At 49.8% G+C, this 17,681-nt stretch overlaps 1 protein-coding gene across 3 annotated transcripts in view; it reads left to right on the top strand.

Moving 5' to 3' along the window:
* Positions 1-9,459: 9,459 nt before the first annotated feature.
* Positions 9,460-17,681, top strand: part of LOC119112023 (protein CREBRF homolog) — a 32,268-nt gene continuing 24,046 nt past the window's right edge. For all 3 annotated transcript variants that reach the window (XM_037235973.1, XM_037235972.1, XM_037235974.1), the window contains exon 1: positions 9,460-9,614. The gene's annotated coding sequence lies outside the window, so the exon portion shown is untranslated. The remainder of the gene's footprint in view (positions 9,615-17,681) is intronic.

Raw genomic sequence — 17,681 nt, 5'->3', positions numbered from 1 at the left:
CTCTCTCTCTCTTCTCTCTCTCTCTTCTCTCTCTCTCCTCTTCTCTCTCTCTCTCTCTCTCTCTCTCTCTCTACTCTCTCTCTCTCTCCTCTCTCTCTCTCTCTCTCTCCTCTCTCTCTCTCTCTCTCTCTCTCTCTCTCTCTCCCTCTTCTCTCTCTCTCTCTCTCTCTCTCTCTCCTCTCTCTCTCTCTCTTCTTCTCTCTCTATCTCTCTCTCTCTCTTCTCTCTCTCTCTCTCTCTCTCTCTCTCTCTCTCCTCTCTCTCTCTCTCTCCTCTCTCTCTCTCTATCTTCTCCTCTGTTTTCTCTCTCTCTCTCTCTCCTCTCTTGATGCTTCCCCTGTTGTATGCCCCGGGCCTTAATTTTTTGTGCTTCATTCCAGCTTCCAAAAGTATTTTTCGGATAACAGACATGCAAGTTTTCTTACAGAAGCAGCTAGAAAAAGCCGGGCACTTTCTCCTTCGCGGCTTTCGCCGCATTTTTCTTCACGCATTGTACCAATTTCAGAATTTTGTCTTTGTCCACCGTGTCCCATATCACATCCCCCATCTACACGCTTTGCTTGAATAAGAGAAGAACTCATGAACTTCCTGTTTGGTTTGCGTCCCCAGCTTGAGGCTGGTATCTACAAGAGGATGTTTTTATTCAATCAATTTTCCAGCATAGGAAGGAGGAGGGAGGGCGAACGTCTGCTTAAAACGGGTCATGTGTGAGGTATGATCCTTTGATATGGTGGGGTTTGAGTAAACATGGTAAGTACTGAGCTACGTATATGCAGAAATTTTGTCTTCAAAATAGCGCAATATCTTGCCGCTGCTGCTGCTTCAGATTGTACCTAATATGTTTGACCTCAGGTCTATGTTCTCTTGATGGCTGAGTTGCTGAAATGGGCACCAGTACCGTAGAAATGAAATGAATCAGTCAGATGTTGTTGATGCCTTTGCGATAATTCTGGTCTATAACTGTGATAACCAGGCTCTGACATACCATACCCTTGTGAACAATTCACTTTTGTAGAGGGTCTGTGGAACGTGGCGTGAACAAAACCCAAATTTGAGGATTTTTGAGGTTCGCAAGTCAATGAATACAGATGTGGCGCCGAGCTGAACACGCATTTAATCAATCTCTGCAACCCAAATGAAACCAATAAGCTCAAGCGCTTTCGCTGGACGTACTATGCCGCTTTCTCCCTAACCGTCCATTGAGTGCTGGCTGTCTTAAGTTTATGCCATACGGCAAGTAGTACACAAATATTATGCTTGCAACAAGCCCCTTTGTAAATAGATCAAACTTGCCTCTCAAATATCTGAAATATTTAAAATATAATAATATATAATATATATAAAATATAATATAATAATACATACAAAATATTTGAAATATAAATAAAAAAGCACAAAAATCTGGCGGCAACGACAGCCAGTGCAGCTCCCGCCTGTCCAAGGTTGTCGGTAAGCGGGAGGAGCTGCCGACCACGGACTGCCCCCCACGGACCTCCCAGGGGCATTTCACGCCAGCTCAACCTGTCCAGTGCGTACCTCCATGTAGATCTGGAGTAAACGTGATGGGCAGGCTTATCTCGTGTTCTGGTCACGATTTTGAAGGTTTTAAAGCCTTTTTTGGATACCGTTAAATACAAAGTGAGCACGATGAAAAAAACGATCGTTCCAGGCACCTAGCATGCCAAAAGTTAACGCAACTTTTATGCATTTATTTGACGCAGTATTCCCTATTTGCTCACATGCATTGAAGAGCTTAAAGGAGCATTGGGGAGCTCCAGTCAGCATTGGGATGGAGAGGTTCAGACTCCCCCGAAAGGATATGAGGTGATGTCAATGACCCTTCCCTGTGTATGCCATGTAGTTAAGAAGAAAGAATTTCTAGTTGGCGTTGGCGTTGCCCAGACAGGCGTTGATGTTCCTCAGGGCACAGAGCCACCAAGGCGCGGCGCTCCTTGCTGAAGGGCGCAATAAACACTTTTGTCACAAAATAAACAGGAATTATTTGAAAAAAACACGCGTCAGTTTTGCCACATTTCTAAGCCAAAGTCACAAGACTATTTGCCTGGTGTACTCGTTTCACATATTTTGACAATAAACCTTGAGAGTGTAAAGCGCAAGCAGGGTACCCTGATCCGCTGGAAAAAAACATTTTAGCGCTAAAAACATACTCAGTTTGCATCAATGACTTTAAATGGTCTAGGCAAGGAGTAAAAATGCAGTGTCTGGATGGGAGCGTTGCTGTGCTCTAACCAAACTATCTAGACTTACCTGGAAATTCTTGTTATTTGCAGCCAAAGAATGCAATGTTGGCATAGAAGTTGAGGCATAGCTGAACAGACACAATGTGAACTTATCAGGCGTGGCCTTAGCTTTGTTAAATGTTCATTTCTTCATTTTGTGGGAAAGGTCATCATGTTAAAAGTCACATGTTAAGTAAAGGTCACATGCCAAGTCACATAAAGGTCACATGTTAAAGGTCATCCACTTTTTCTCAAGGCCCAATACACCACCTGTGTGTAACAACTGGCAAACGTGACGACCACCGGATAATTCACTGACCAAAACGTTGCGTACCTGATAAGGTTTTCTCGCAACGGGCCTGTCGTGAGACGGAGAGTGACCGGATGGCCTGTATGCCGACAGTCCTGTCGTGAGACGGACAGTGACCGGATGGCCTATATGCCGACAGTCCTGTCGTGAGACGGACAGTGACCGGATGGCCTGTATGCCGACAGTCCTGTCGTGAGACGAACAGTGACCAGATGGCCTGTATGCCGACAGGTCTGTCGCGAGACGGACAGTGACCGGATAGTCTGTGTGCTGACAGGCCTGTCGCGAGACGGACAGCGCCTTCCTGCAGGAGCTTTACCAGCAGATGGACTTCGCCGGCGCCCAGTACGCTGACCAGCTGACGGAGCTGCTCAACGACGGCGACGTCATCCAACGCGCCACGCTCAGTCAGGCCGTCACCGCGCTCACGCCTGACGTCGGTACGACACGCGCGTCGTGTGACGGGCTGGGGCCGCCCTATTCCGCCCGATGATAGGCCGGCCGCTGTGTGGACGGAGCGGACTCCATCAGGCCCCTCGTGGTTAGGGCACCCCGTAGCGGCACCAGTCATTGAGCGGAAAGCTATCAGTGCAGCCATTTCGACGGACATACGCGAGTAACCGGACTGTTTTTGTGTAGCTTCGAAGAGATTGTACGAGTCGGTGGAGCTGAAACCAGTTAACAAGTCGGTCCATGAAAACCGCGGGGATCAGCAATGCTAGTCCATTCAATTCCAACATGTATTTAGCGGAAAGTGTTCACACCAAATATGAACCCGTTGCCGTGCACCTTTCAGGGAAGCCATTTCCCCGTCCAACATTCTTGCCACGCTGGCATGACCGAAAGTTGGACCCATTTATCTAGAATGCAGGGACGTCGTGCTCTTCTGATCAGCATTTTGTACAGGGCATGTGATGACCAAGCTCTCAGCTCTGTCACTACTTCGCTCACTGCGTGACAGATGACCAGACGTGGCACCTTTCTGTCGCCAAGCGGACCACGTGGTGTGTTATTTCCGGCTTCTTGGTCCTGGTCTGGACGAGGGGGAGAGCAATAGAATCCCTTCTCGTGAGGACGAGAACAACAGGATTTCACCCCGTGAAGGGGAGAATAACAGAATCCCACCTCATGAGGGGAGCAGGATCCCACCCTGCGATGTCGTGACTGTAATGTCGAATTCCACCGGGCGTGATGCTAAGACTAAATTACTAAGCTACTGATGCTTAAACTGATGCTGCTAGAACATTGAGTCAACTGAACGACACATTTTGAAATATTTCCTCCAATTTTGAAGACGTTTTCTTTGGTCAGCTATGCGTCTTCGAGTGTCACTTGTGGTCAGATCTACAGGGCTCTCTACAGAGACCTATAAAAACCTATCAACCTATAAAATGACTGACCTATAGAGCCACTCGAGCCCACCTCTCCACGGGTGGGTGGGTCGGAGGTAGGCGCTCTGACCAGCTGAGCCATCGGGACTAAGGCATCACACAGACCGATAGTTTTCCAGATGTGCACCACTTCTGCATTATCATTGCACCCTAATTCACTACAAGCAAAAGTCCTTGTTCGGAACTAAAGTAACGGCAAAAACTATATGTTCTTCTTTAATATGGTCGTCAGGGGGTGGATGTGACCGATGGTATGTTATATTAGAACTCATAAGCTGACCTGTTCTTAACATTACTCCCTGGCAATTTTCCCACTCGTGACGTTTCACCCAGCCTAGGCCCCAAAGATTAAATTACCTCATCCTTATGACGCTGGAGATTCGCCGCCCCACAGTGTGATCAAAATGGGTACAATAGTGTTCGATGTTTAGCCTAATAGTTCCCCTTATAGTGCTTAGAACGCGTCTTATTCCACACCCGGGCTGTTACGTGGCATCTGTACGCAATCCTCAGCTGACACGAGTTCAACAGAGGGGCCAGAAGCCATTTGCAACAAAAGTCTTTGCCGAGGAAGTCGTCAGCCAGCACGCTTCTGTGCGTCCGCCCCAGCGCACGGTGTGGTTGGACGTAGCTGCACGTCGACTGACCCCGGTGCTGTGCTGGTATGATCGACAGCGGCCGCGGACCTCGAGCGGATGTGCAACTGGACCTGCCCGGAAGAGGGCCAGGGCGTGCCACTGGAGGTGTTTGCCGATCGGCTGAAGGGACTCCCCTTGCCGCCGGAGAAGAACTCAGATGGCGAAGCGGATGCTGCCTGACAACCGCGGAGCTGAGAAGCAAGGACAGTCTGGGAATCGGCAACTGTTGGACGAGGGCGGCTTGACAACTGGAGAGCTGGGAAGCGGGAACGAGCTGACAATTGTGAGCTAGAGCTTGGGGGAACGCATAATTCTGGGCGCGAGATGGGGAATCACGATAGTTGCTATTGGCGGCGGTGGGGGCCGAGGCGGCACACGAACTGGCGAGCTGGAGAATAAAAGACGACGACTGCATTAAGTCATTTGGAGATGTCCTGGGATCTGCAGTGTGACAGGTGATCTGGCGTGATATTTGCAGCATGAAATATAAGATAGCATGAAAACAAGCTAGGCGCAGGATAGCAGGTAGGACGGCAGGCAGAACGTCGTTGGATCCGCAACGGAACGGGTTGAATTTGCGTGGGATCTGCAGCAGGACAGGTGGAGTTGGCGCCGGTTCTGCGGTGGGACAGATGGAGGTCACGTGGGGTCTGCAGCAGGACAGGAAGACACCGCGCGTAGCCTACAATGATACGGGAGGATATGGTGTGGAGTCTCCATTAGGGTGGGTTGAGATCACGTAGGGCGTGCAGTAGGACATGTGGAGATCATGCGGGTCCGCAGTAGGACAGGTGGAGATCAACAGCACGGTTCACGATGGTGTAAAAACGCGAATTTGTGTATAGCTCAAGTAGTTTCGTGTGTAAACGGATATGGCCTGTAATAAAAAAGGCTGTGACAGCAATTGCATTTGACTGTACTTCAGCTGACATTTCAGCGCATTTCAGATAGTAATTAGCAGGCACATATATTTAATACACTGGATGGGCACATACAACGCACTTGAGACTTACGACGCGTTGAGATGATTGTGAATCCAGTGTGAAAGGCGGCCCAAAACTTTTTTTGTCCATGCTTTACCGACCAAGCAATATGTGCGCTAATTTTCAAATGTCGGGCAATGGTAATGTGCGTCGGTCGGGATTCTCTGGAAAGCTCACGGTGAGCCGAGGGCTTTCGAAAAGCGTGAGGTAATTGAATAGCGTCCTTCTTATTCACTTCATGCTTCACAGTGCAGAAGCAGCGTTTTCAGGTCTCCATGGGCGTGCTGGACAGTGCATCCCTGCGCAGTGTCGCTCACCAGGGCACTAAAAGAAGCCTGTTCGGCCGCTACGAGACCACAGGTCGAAGGGAATCCGTGAAGGCCCCATTGGCTCCACCATGGCGCACATCAGCATCAAACACAGTTATGAAACGTGCCCATAGAACAGGCCGGTTCAACGGACACAAAACAAGCCAGTACAGTGCCAGCACAGTCACAGTACGACATTTCTCACCCAAAAACATTTATACAACAAAAAACAGTACGGCATTTAAAAACGGTACAACAGTACGACATTTCTAACAACAAAACACTTAACTCATCACCCTTGCCGTACACAAGATTGAGATTCCTGGGCATGCATGCTGGTTCCGTACATATACATTTCGTACATTCGCACAGGCATGTTTTGCTGGCAGCTGGTGCTCCAGAACCCGGACCATCAAAATGTACACGGCCGTGCAGTCTGCGTCAATTATGAAATATGGTATCATTACCCTTTTACAGCCTTAAATTTAAGTGTTTTTCGGCGTGCCATCTTGGGCCTCGACCCGTCGTATTCTGGTCATCGCCTCACAGACCGACCCGGCGCCCATAGCAATTCGCCGCCATGTTGTGGTTAGAACGAAAACGACCATATTGGCCGATGAACAATTTAAATTGCCGACAAATAATGCTTCCAACAATGGCATCGTGCAAGCGTGGCTGCACGCTTTGAGCGTGAGCAAATGTAGTTGAAATTAAACGCCGTTTCTTCGCAAATTGCTGCTGCGGCCAGTCCGTCAGCATTTATTGATGTTTTGCGGGGGGTTGACCAGCACAATGAAAACCAGAATCCGATCATTTTTGTACTTCTCGCCAACAGCCAAGGGTGAACTTTGTATCTCTTTGAGGGGGTGGGAGGGGGGGGGGGAGGCTCCTCATCCCAATGTTGAACTGCCCCTCCCCCAATGTTGGGCTAGCCCCCGTAACACTGGGCTGTCCTCCCCCCCTCCCAGCAATAATGGGCGGGGCCTCACAACATGAAACCTGGTCACCAATGCTCTAGCAATTACTTAAGATAACTTAAAATTTTGCACTCAGAATTACTTACAACAATGGAATATGTGTCAAGTACAAGAAGCTATTTGTATGCGCCTTAAGTGTGACGATCTAGGTAATTAACCATTTGCGTCCATTTCACTAGCACAGGATGAGACCAGTGGGAAACAAACAGTTCACAAAAAAGCGCATTGCAGACAACTGTGAACGAACGAGAAATTCGAGCGCATCGATGCAGTCAGTCCTGTGCCGCGCAGGGCACAGGTGGAACCATGGTTGCTCCACAGCTATAGTGCAAGCCACAACATGCTCCAGGATTTCGTTAAGGGAGAGTTAACGCTTCACTGTGGTGCCCCTTGGACCTTGCTCTCCCCCCCCCCCCTCATAAAAGTCCCCGAATTTCGGCTATTTTATTCTCAGATCCTTATTTTCGAATTGGGGAGCTGCCGCCCTGTGTGCATTGTGGAGGGTTTGACATGGGTTGGCATGCTGGCGTATATGACGCACGTGTGCTCATATGCATGGTGCACGTCCATTTCTTCCAGACACTTGTAAGCTTACGTACAAAGTGAACTTAAGCACAACGAAAACAGCAAGGAGTTGTGCTTTTTAGGCCGCTGGGGTTACAGTGAATGGTGGTGTGGCACTGGGGCTTTACAATGCTACTGAGGCTACGTGGTGACGTCTGCCTGTCATCCCGGCAAGGCGAGGCATCACGGGGGACCGAACCCTGCGATGAATGGTAAAACGCAGAAAACTGTACACGATGCGTGAGTCGAGATGCTACTCAAGTGACATATCAGGACTCAAATGTCAAAGTGTTGGTCTTGGAAGCAGCAATTGACGAGGCTATGAAAACTTGTAAGCTTGATGCAATATATTTTCTTGTAAAAGTATACGACCAGCTCATTGGAATGTGCAAAATGTTTTGTGTCGTTAACATGGACAATAAGTAATACGAGTTTCATAGATTAAAAATGAGAACTTTTAGGTATACTGCGCCGCCGCCATATACAATTATCTTGCATTCGACGGTAAAAAAGAATCGAGCAATCAATGCCATTCAACAGCTTAAAAAGAGGAGTTCTGCGTGACGGATGCAGAAAAGCAAGTGAGAACGCCTTGTGGTCACACTGGATCTACGGGAGTTTTCCATTGGTAAGCTTGTACCAATCCATGCGTGGTTCGGAGTGCGGGTGCCGGAGGAGAGCGGACCGAACAAAGCTCACTGCCCCGAGCTCACACATCACAGCTCATATACAATGGCTTATGGTTGCTGCTGCTAGGTGTCTGCGATGTGCCTGCCGCTTTGTGTTTGTAACGTGTGCCTGAAGTGCCACCTGCTATTGACACTTGTATGCATAACCATGCAGAGTCAGTAGATGTTACGCATTAATAATCAGCCTGCCACTTTTAAACCACGGCTGGCGTGAGCAGCGGTGCCGTTTTTGCAAGGCGGTTTGCTCTCGAAGTCAACCCAAGGCTTCAATTACGGGTAATTGCTACAATTTATTGGGCGATTTATTCAGCGACGAGTTCAGATTTCCCTGAGAACGTGTCACGTGGCCAATTATGACACGAGAACATCGAAAATGAAGTTTAATTTACAACATCATGTGACATTCAAGGCCAAAAGCAATGTCAAAGGACGGGAATCTCCTGATCACCAAAAATTATCGGCAAGCTTTAGCTTTTCCGGTACCAGAATATTAGCAAGGGCAAGAACCTTTGTTCGTCGCATTGTCCTGTCCTCTGAGCGTCACCCATCAACGAAAAAGGTCCCATGATATTGCAAAGTAAACGTCTTTTTCCATATTCTCGTGCCTCAATCGATCACATAGCGTGTTTTCGGAGAAATCGGAACTCGTCACTGAAAAAAATCTGAACGAATCGCCAAAGTTCTCCGTCATTTGAGCCTTAGTTTGACCTTAAAAGGAAGCCTCGAGAGATTGAAACTTTTTGACGGACGCCAGTTCCTTCTGTAGTGAACATGCTATGACTTTTGATTTGATTTGATAAGATTTGGCAGAAAAGCGGAGGGTGAGATTCATTTCAATACAGTATGATCTTCTAAATATTTCATGCATGTCCAAAAAAAGCCGCCCGTAAGAGTTGTGTCCTCAAATACGGCCGAAAACACCAGCGCTCGCCACCTCTGGTACTTGAAGTCTCGTTTCTGACACAATCATTGCATGACTTTCGAATGTGTTAGAAAACAAATCAGTGTGAGCAAAAGGATGCAATCGCCTGCCCTGTCTGGCGTCAGGGTCTCATCCTTCAACTACCTGGGTCAGTTTCACTCCCTACCCCTTTTTGCTCCCAGTCAGCCTGTTTCTGCGACAGCGCTCGGCTCACGTGCTCCACTAGCTGCCCCTCCCCCTCCCCCGGCAGCCGCGGTGACGACGTTGTGAACTGTCGGCCATCAAGGACACCAGCACCAGTTAAATATACACCGGCAGTGACGTTGGCCGACGAGGGTCGCTGATTGGCCAGCTGACCGACACGCCTTCTCGATCAATCCGGCATGCCGCCGCGGCGCTGTAGTAAATATTGCGTTGCCAGTTCATAGGAGGGAGTAGCGAGCGGCGGTGACGGCAGCTGGTGGCGACGTCGCGGTGGAGCTTGTGGCAATCACAGAGCCTGACGGCGTCACAGTGCGAACTAGCGTGCTGCCAATCCGAGGCCGTTGACGCCGGCGGACTGGAGCATTTCGCGTCACAGCGGCGGCCCAAAGTAAGTTGGCCTGCATCAACAGTTCTGCTGGTGGACGCAACATAAAATGAGCGCACTCTGCGGTCTTTTCACAGACCATGATGTAGTTCTACGCCCTGTTCTCGGCCCGATCAGCATCTGGGCGAAGTCCCACCGCCATGCATTTGGCATCGTGCGCGTTTTGCGATGTTCAAGACGCGCGTGGCTTAGCTTAAGCAGACCTAAACACGCGCCCTGAAGGCTGAATGATCTGTCAGAATGTCAGTCCAGGAGCGGTGGGGATGGAATCTGCCCCGTTACTGTCAGTGCTTACAGTAACGTCGAAATCACTGAGGGTTCAGTGTACAGCGCCTGAGTGATTATGTGTCCACTTCTGGATCACGTTAGCTGCAGATCAAATATTGTAGGCCAAACGAGGTCAATAGCTGAAAATCCATGCTGGTCGGCAGTCACAACGGAACTATTTTATATCACCTACCCAACACCTGTAAACGGCAATCACGAATGGTGACGCACCAGACATGCGCAGCGCTGTATATTCGTAACGTGCATACCGAGACTGGTTAAACGACGGCATGTTGAGCCCTGGTCAATGATAGGTTACAGACAATGCAATGCAGGCAAATCGATTGCATGGATTTCTCGGCACAGCTCACTCTAACACATTTGTAGAAAAGACCATGAAGAGCAGTCATGTGATGCAGCGAGTAATGCCCGGGTTCTGCTTCGATATGGCGACAGGGGTGGATCCAGATGGGGGTGCATGAGCTAAACAAATAAAGTTCACTCGGTCAACGGCCTCGCACAGCAAAGGCCAAGTGTGACTAACAAATACTAAGCGTTATACCAACCTTTCAACCTTTTTGGCAGTCTGATGCCTATCTCCCCCACAGTGTACATAAAAAGGTCGTCGACTACGCAGAGACGGGTCAGCTGGAAACGTCCTGGATTCGGGATATAACCAAAAACCCTCTTTCATAGGACTTTCACCAGTGGCCGATGGGCCACGGTGTGAGGAAACCGGAGTTCGCAAAGAGGACGTTGAGTTTGACTGTATGTTTGATAAATCCCGAATAAACTCCGGGCTATTACTACCCGTCGTCAGCAGATAAGTGGACAGCTAATCGGTCATGAGGATGAAGACAGCGATCCAAAAAACGAGCGCACTGAAACACGCAAAAGCACATCGGTCACGACTCCGCCGTACAAACAGATGCATCCTCCTTACATCCTCAGATGTCTCACGAGATATCCATTTATATGCTTTGGCAAAGAGACAATCGGGAGAAGTCAACGGCGGCCTGACTACAGCCAAGGGCTCGGTTTCCACACCCGCATAGTTAGCTTCTGTGGTGCGCACATGTGCGGCTCCCACAGATGGCCGGTTTCCAGCCTCCGTTGCTGTCGAATGGTGTGTGATCGCTTTTGCAGCTGCAGTGCTCCTGGAGGACCACGAACTCTATCCCGGTCCTTGACCAGCCTGCGTCTGCTGCGGTAGACCGGGAGTGGTCGAAGAACGCCAGTCCATCTGCGCCAGGAGTGGTCGAAGAACGAGAGTCCATCTTCGCCAGGAGTGGTCGAAGAACGAGAGTCCATCTCCGCCAGGAGCGGCCGAAGAACGCGAGTCCATCTCCGCCAGGAGTGGTCGAAGAACGCGAGTTTTATCTGTCATGGCGCGCATGCTCTGTTTTGTCCGTGGGACGGTTTTCAGTTTCTCGTCCCAGAATACCTTTCCGTGCTGGATGGAGAAGTTTCGGGAAGAGTTGCATAAGGCCTGGCGTCGCCAATAACTTTGCGAGCTGGCTCGCCAGACCGGGCTAGAGTCTGTTGTCGGCGATGGAAGTTGGTACAGCCATGGAGGAGTTCCTGACAGCCGAAATCTTGTCGCTGATGGGTCTGTCCAGCTCCCAGCTCAGGTGGTACCTCTTAATTTTGGTCTCCAGCGGCAGAACTTAAACTTGTTTGGGTTCATTGCGACTCCGTTGGCGACACACAGGCACAATCATTCGAATACCTCAGAGAAATTCCGCGGTGTTTTAAAGCCAGTGAGATTGCTATGCTTTTGCAGAAGTTACTGCTGAGAAGCCTCGTTTTGGACACCGCATACGGTTTGATCGATTGACATCCGGCTTGGCGGGCCACCAGCTCTAGATGGACATGCAAAACTGCGGTCGGCATCAGCCAGCTTGCGGCGAATACCGAGCCCCTCACGGGTTCGTTGGGTTTTTGGACCAGTTTATGGACGTTTTTACGAGCGCCAGCTGGATTGCTCGTGTGCCTGGTAATCCTGCCTGCTTCCTTTGGTACCCGGAGGAACTCGTAAGGGTGGGTGTGCGGACGAAAAGTCGAATCTGGAAAAAGTCGGACGACAAGAAGTCGACAGGGACAAAATCGAATAGGGGAAAAGTCGAAGGACAAGAAGTCGACAGGTTCTACCGGCATAAAAGTCGAATCCGAAAAATGTCAAGATCGCAACGCTGACAGGGACAAAAATAGAATGAAAACGAGTTGGATTGAAAATGTCCAAGGGCTTAAAGTGAACAGGGAATTAAGTCGGCAGGGATACGTCAAAATAAAGCAGTGAAAAGACGGCAAGTTAAAAGACACAAAAGCCGACAGGAAGTCCACGAGGTATATGCGGAATGCTTAGGATGACACACTTGTGATCAGAAGCAAAGCTCGCAACGCCAAGTTTTGATCTTATTATCAATGTTTACCTCTTTATGTCGTTTAACATTATGTCCTGGTATATTGGGGGTCGACAACTTGGCATAGAAACTCTAAAATCACAATGCTGATCACATAGGTGTAGTTTCCTGTTCAGTTAGGAATGGGTGCTGGAGCACCTTCAATAACCGGAATAATTAGAAGCTCAAGGCCTTCCTCGCCCGAGCTGGTCCTCGATACCAAGCACTGCAGTTTTGTGTCTGGAACGAGTCTACAATACGCCCGTTTTGAAAGTTTCATGATGCCCACGCTGGTTCACTGCCGACACAGTCGCATAATATGCACCGTCCGCTGTCCTGCTACCGCCTTGCGCACCCCGCTTCCCCTCTTCCCCGCATTTTAAAACACCGCTAATACTGAAACCGCGCGCCGCCGTGCAGCCGACAAGAGCCAGTTGATGCCGCGAACAATTAATGCTTTTCTTTAACGCCGTATTTAGGCTGGCTACCTTAACATTTGTCGATTAGATGTTTCGGCGTCGTAGTTTGGCGTCGTGTTCAAGTGTTTAATGTATCAAGGTAGCAGCTTTTCACGAAGGCCACCTTAAACTTTGTCTTGTTCCGCCCTGCCCCGCCCAATAACATCATGTTCCGTTCATTTCCGTCTCATTTTGTCCTGTTTCTTCCGGCTCCGCCCGATCTTGCGCGGATCCATCTGATCTCAGTTGGTACCGTTTTGTCCCGTCCGATTCCTTTCGACCACGTCCGGTGACGTGCGATGCTGTTTGACCGCGTCTGGTCACGGGTGGGACCGTTTGCTGCCGTTCGGTGCGGCCCTATCCCGTCTCATCTGGTCCCGTCTGGTCTCGTTCGTTTCCATCCGATCGAGTCCCATCTCATCTGTTCTCGCCCGATCTCTTCGGATGTGATATGGTAGACTTCCCTTCTCGCCCGTATGGTCTTGCCCGCTCCCGAATAATTCCATCCAGTCCCATCCATTTCCATTTGTCTCTCCCTGTGGCGACAACTTTCACCACCGCTCACACCAGACGTCAAATGCTGATGACTTTTTTTTAAAAATCATTCTCACTACGAGCGTTTTTACTTATCTGAGTTGATGTTTATCTCTGCTCTGATGCTCTGCCTTTTGACTTGCTCCGATTTATTTTCGTATCCCTGTCGACTTTTCGCCTTTTGGCGTTTCTCCTGTTCGACGTTTTTCCCTTTCAACCTTTGTCCCCTTTAACATTTTGTCCTTCGACCTTTGTCCCTTTTAACATATTGTCCTTTTACTTTTGTCCAACACTACTTTTAGCCTTTTCGGCTTATTGTCCGTGGCCTTCCTTGAGATTCGGCTTCTATCCCTGTCGGCTTTTGTCTCCTTCGACTTTTTCCGTTCGCTTTTTTCCTGTTCACTTTTTCCATGCGACTTTTTGTCCGGGCACTCCCTCACACCTCACGCCAGGGCACGGCGCCACCTGTTACCGTGCATATTATCTATGGCTTTTTTCACCTGGGCACCACAGGACAGTCTCATATGAGTAACAACAGCTGGATGAGAATCATGGATCAGGTTTTGAAAGTTCAACCAGTCGTGGGTTTTTTGTAAAAGATTTAACCCGAACTTTTTGAATGGATGAATTTCTGGGACCAGAGCTCACGCTAAGCAGTGCTTGTTGTGTGAACCCTGACCACTACCACCCAACCCTGTAATTCTCTGTTAACGGTAGAATTTGGTGGCGAAAATTTAGCGCTCCGTATTGCCGGATCGCCCCGCCATACGACAACTGATTTTTAGCGCGGCCGCTGCCACCGCCCTGCGGCCGGCGGCAGGCAATGGCAAACAGCGAGCGCTTAATCCAGCTTGAACCAACCCCGCCACGGGTGGGTAAACCGTGGGGCAGGCACGCTAACCAGCTGGGCCGCCGGAACATACAACCTGCGCTCTGTATTCCACATTCGATGTGTCATATGTGCCGGCTGGTGGTTTGACGTTCCTGACCTCGCGTTGTGGCAAGGGATTGGAGTTGGCGGCATCCGATTCACCGCTCTCTGCTTGCTACGCCACGACATGCAGCAGTTGCTCCATACTGGAGTCTGGAGTCTGGAGTCTCCGCATCTCACGCACCTGACACTCATAAAGTGATGCCATTAGGTCCGACCTGGTGGTGCAGCGTCTGCTTTCGACTGTTATTGCCAGTGTGTCAAGAACTCTCAGGGGATGTCCTGACACTGATTATTTTGGAAAACCGAACGCGCTGTGTAGAGTTTGAACGGGTCAAGACGACGCCAATTCGTTATTTACGGATAACTTATGGTTGTATTCAAAGAGACCTAATTTCAGAATGCCCGAACTAACGTCAACAGACAATGCCAACGTATTTGGTATTGAGGGCTGTCCCGTAACATTTGTGACTGAGTACCCAAAAATTAAACGAGTTCCACAAACCAAATTATAGCTATCACCTGCAATGTGTAGTTACTCATGCTCATAGGTTCATGAGTCACACCATGCTACTCGAGCTGCTGCAAATTGACAGGTCGAGATATGACTTCCTTAATGCATCCACTTGAACAAATAATGTGATATGGGGTTAGCTGCCAATTTACATTATTAACGAATTGCCTACATCACTGACAAGGTTACACCTCCGAACACGGGAGATGCGCCATTCAACCTTTAAAATACCTGGTTGTTCTAAATGTAGTCCAGACACTTCCGTCCAATGAGTCTCTGGGACCAGAGCTCACGCTCGCAATCGCCTGTGGTGTGGATCCCATGACTCCACCATCAGATCCGGAAATTTCCGGTTCAACGGCAGCAGCGGCATAATGTTGTGGCGAAAGTTTAACATGCCGCAACGCCCGGCGCGTTCCGCCGCGCCCTCTGACCTCATCTGACCTTGAGCGGCCGCTACCATCTGTCGCACGCTATTCCAGCTGGGTGCAAACAGCGAGTGCCGAGGTAGCTCAAAGCCGCCCATCTCGCCGCAGGTAGCGTCGGCGCCAGACGCTCTAGCCGGTTTAACTACAAGGGCAGAGATTTGATATTACGTTGATGTCCAATACGCACGGGTCTGGGATTTAACTCCCCTGGATGCTTCGTTTCATTTCTTGGGATCTTGGCATGCCTGTGACAAAATAATCTAAAGGCGCAATTCAGCCGCAACAATTATTCAGGTCATATGTCGTTGTCGAGTTTTCGCCTTTATCATTTGGTCTAAGTGCGCACTGGAAAGAACGGGGGGGGGGGGGGGGGGGGGCGGGGAGGGGAGAAATGGGTGGGTAGGCCCCAACAAAGACTGGTGGTCCTGAATCTGTAATCATGATAGAAACAACGGAAAGTAAAGAATTGGAATTAAAAATGTTGAAATGCTGCCAACTTGATTTAATCAAAATTACAGTCCAATTGTGCCATTTAATAAAAATATCGGAGTAGTTGTCTCAAAACATGAGATACCACTTGCATTCCGACGACGGTATCAAAACGGATTTTCGCCCGACTTGAATCAGCGCAGGTTCTGAAACACGAGCTCGCCGGATGATGCGCGACACAATAACATCAAATATAACATCGCGATTGCAAGCAATTTGAGAAGCTAAGATTCAGCTGTTGTGGTCTGTGGGCTGGCAATTCGACTACGCCTTCGAATTTTGGAATACATGAGTGTTTACTGAGAGTGGTGCATGTATGAACCTACATGTGAACTGTCCTCCTGATGTCTGATTTTAGTAAGTTTTTGGTATCATCATTTTTCGTACCGCCTTCTAGTTCTGGCTGCGTCGCTCTGCATGTCATTCTTGGTTTGGGGAAAGTGATGTGTTATGGTGTGCTCTAATCTATGGGATTACTGCAACATAAAGCTTCCTGAATGGACAGCGCCCGTGCCTTCCTGCTGGACCACGGAACTCCGACCCAGCCTGACCTGGCTGGGTTCGGGCGCCCGGACCATAAGTCAGACGCCTCTGCGATCTCTCTCTCTCTCTCTCTCTCTCTCTCTCTCTCTTCTCTCTCCTCTCTCGCTCTCTCTCTCTCTCTCTCTCTCTCTCTCTCTCCTCTCTCTCTCTCTCTCTCTCTTCTCTCTCTCTCTTCTCTCTCTCTCTCTCTCTCTCTCTCTCTCCTCTCTCTTTCTCTCTCTCTCTTCTCTCTTCTCTCTCTCTCTCTCTTCTCTCTCTCTCTCTCTCTCTCTCTCTCTCTCTTCTCTCTCTCTCTCTCTCTCTCTCTCTCTCTCTCTCTCTCTCTCTCTCTCTCCTCTCTCTCTTCTCTCTCTCTTTCTCTCTCTTCTCTCTCTCTCTCTCTCTCTCTTCTCTCTCTCCTCTCTCTCTCTCTCTCTCTCTCTCTTCTCTCTCCTCTCTCGCTCTCTCTCTCTCTCCTCTCTCTCTCTCTCTCTCTCTCTTCTCCTCTCTCTCTCTCCTTCTCCTCTCTCTCTTCTCTCTCTCTCTCTCTCTCTATCTCTCTCTCTCTCTCTCTCTCCTCTCTCTCTTCTCTCTCTCTCTCTCTCTCTCTCTCTCTCTCTCTCTCTCTCTCTCTCTCTTCCTCCCGCTCCGTCTTTTGGCGGACGATCAGATCTCTGCACACGTGAATGGTTGCCTGGGGCTCTTAGCCGTTGGCCGAGAAGTGGAGAAGTTCGCCTGTACTAGGAAACAATATTGCTCAAAAGGTATTTTACAACACATGGTGTTGATTTTCTTTGGGTTTTCCCACACGCGTGGGCGTCACAGGGCTCAGTGGCAATCATGAAAATGCTAATTGAACTAAGTTTGTTTTTTCTTCCGAACGATATACAGCGGTGAGCCGGCCGGGCGCGGCGATCTGCGCCCCGTGTATGTGGGCTGGGGCGGTGACGTGCCGAGCCGGGCCGGGCGTGACTCAGCCGTCAGATAGCCGGCCGGCCCCGCGCCGTCCTCAGCTCGGTGGTTTGTTTTTGTCGGCTCGGCCGAGCGGCGCGCCGGGTCGCTGTACCCGCCAAACCCGGTTACGTAAGCGATCCCGAAATGCCACCAGAAGGGTGCCAGTGCTGCACGCGGCCGCGGCACGGTGACTGGTGCATCACTCAGAGCAGCCGGGTGGGCGACGAGCCCGTCACGGCGTCCGCGGCTACCGGCCGTCTCGCTGCCAGTGGCGACCGCAGGCACAGTCCCGGGCACGTGTCGATGCATGACCTGCGAGGGTCTGGAACCTCCAAGCTACTAGGATAGCAGCGTACATTTAAGGTTACTGGGTCCAGTTGCCCTGGACTCTGTTCCAAATAGTTCAAATGCATAAACACATCTCCATCTTCCCAAAACTTATCTGATACGGACCTCATCCGACCCCAGTGTTCATCACAACCAAGCGAACAGCGCGCAGACGACTTCCAACATTTCGCTCACGCGGTCTTCTGTCGGCCGCCAGAAGACGCAAAATTATGGCTGGGCGTGA

Source organism: Pollicipes pollicipes, unplaced genomic scaffold, assembly GCF_011947565.3.
Source record: "Pollicipes pollicipes isolate AB1234 unplaced genomic scaffold, Ppol_2.1 Scaffold_7261;HRSCAF=8764_pilon_pilon_pilon, whole genome shotgun sequence".
NCBI lineage: Eukaryota > Metazoa > Arthropoda > Thecostraca > Pollicipedomorpha > Pollicipedidae > Pollicipes > Pollicipes pollicipes.
Note: the sequence above shows the minus strand (reverse complement) of the source record. Positions and strands in the feature narration are given on the sequence as shown.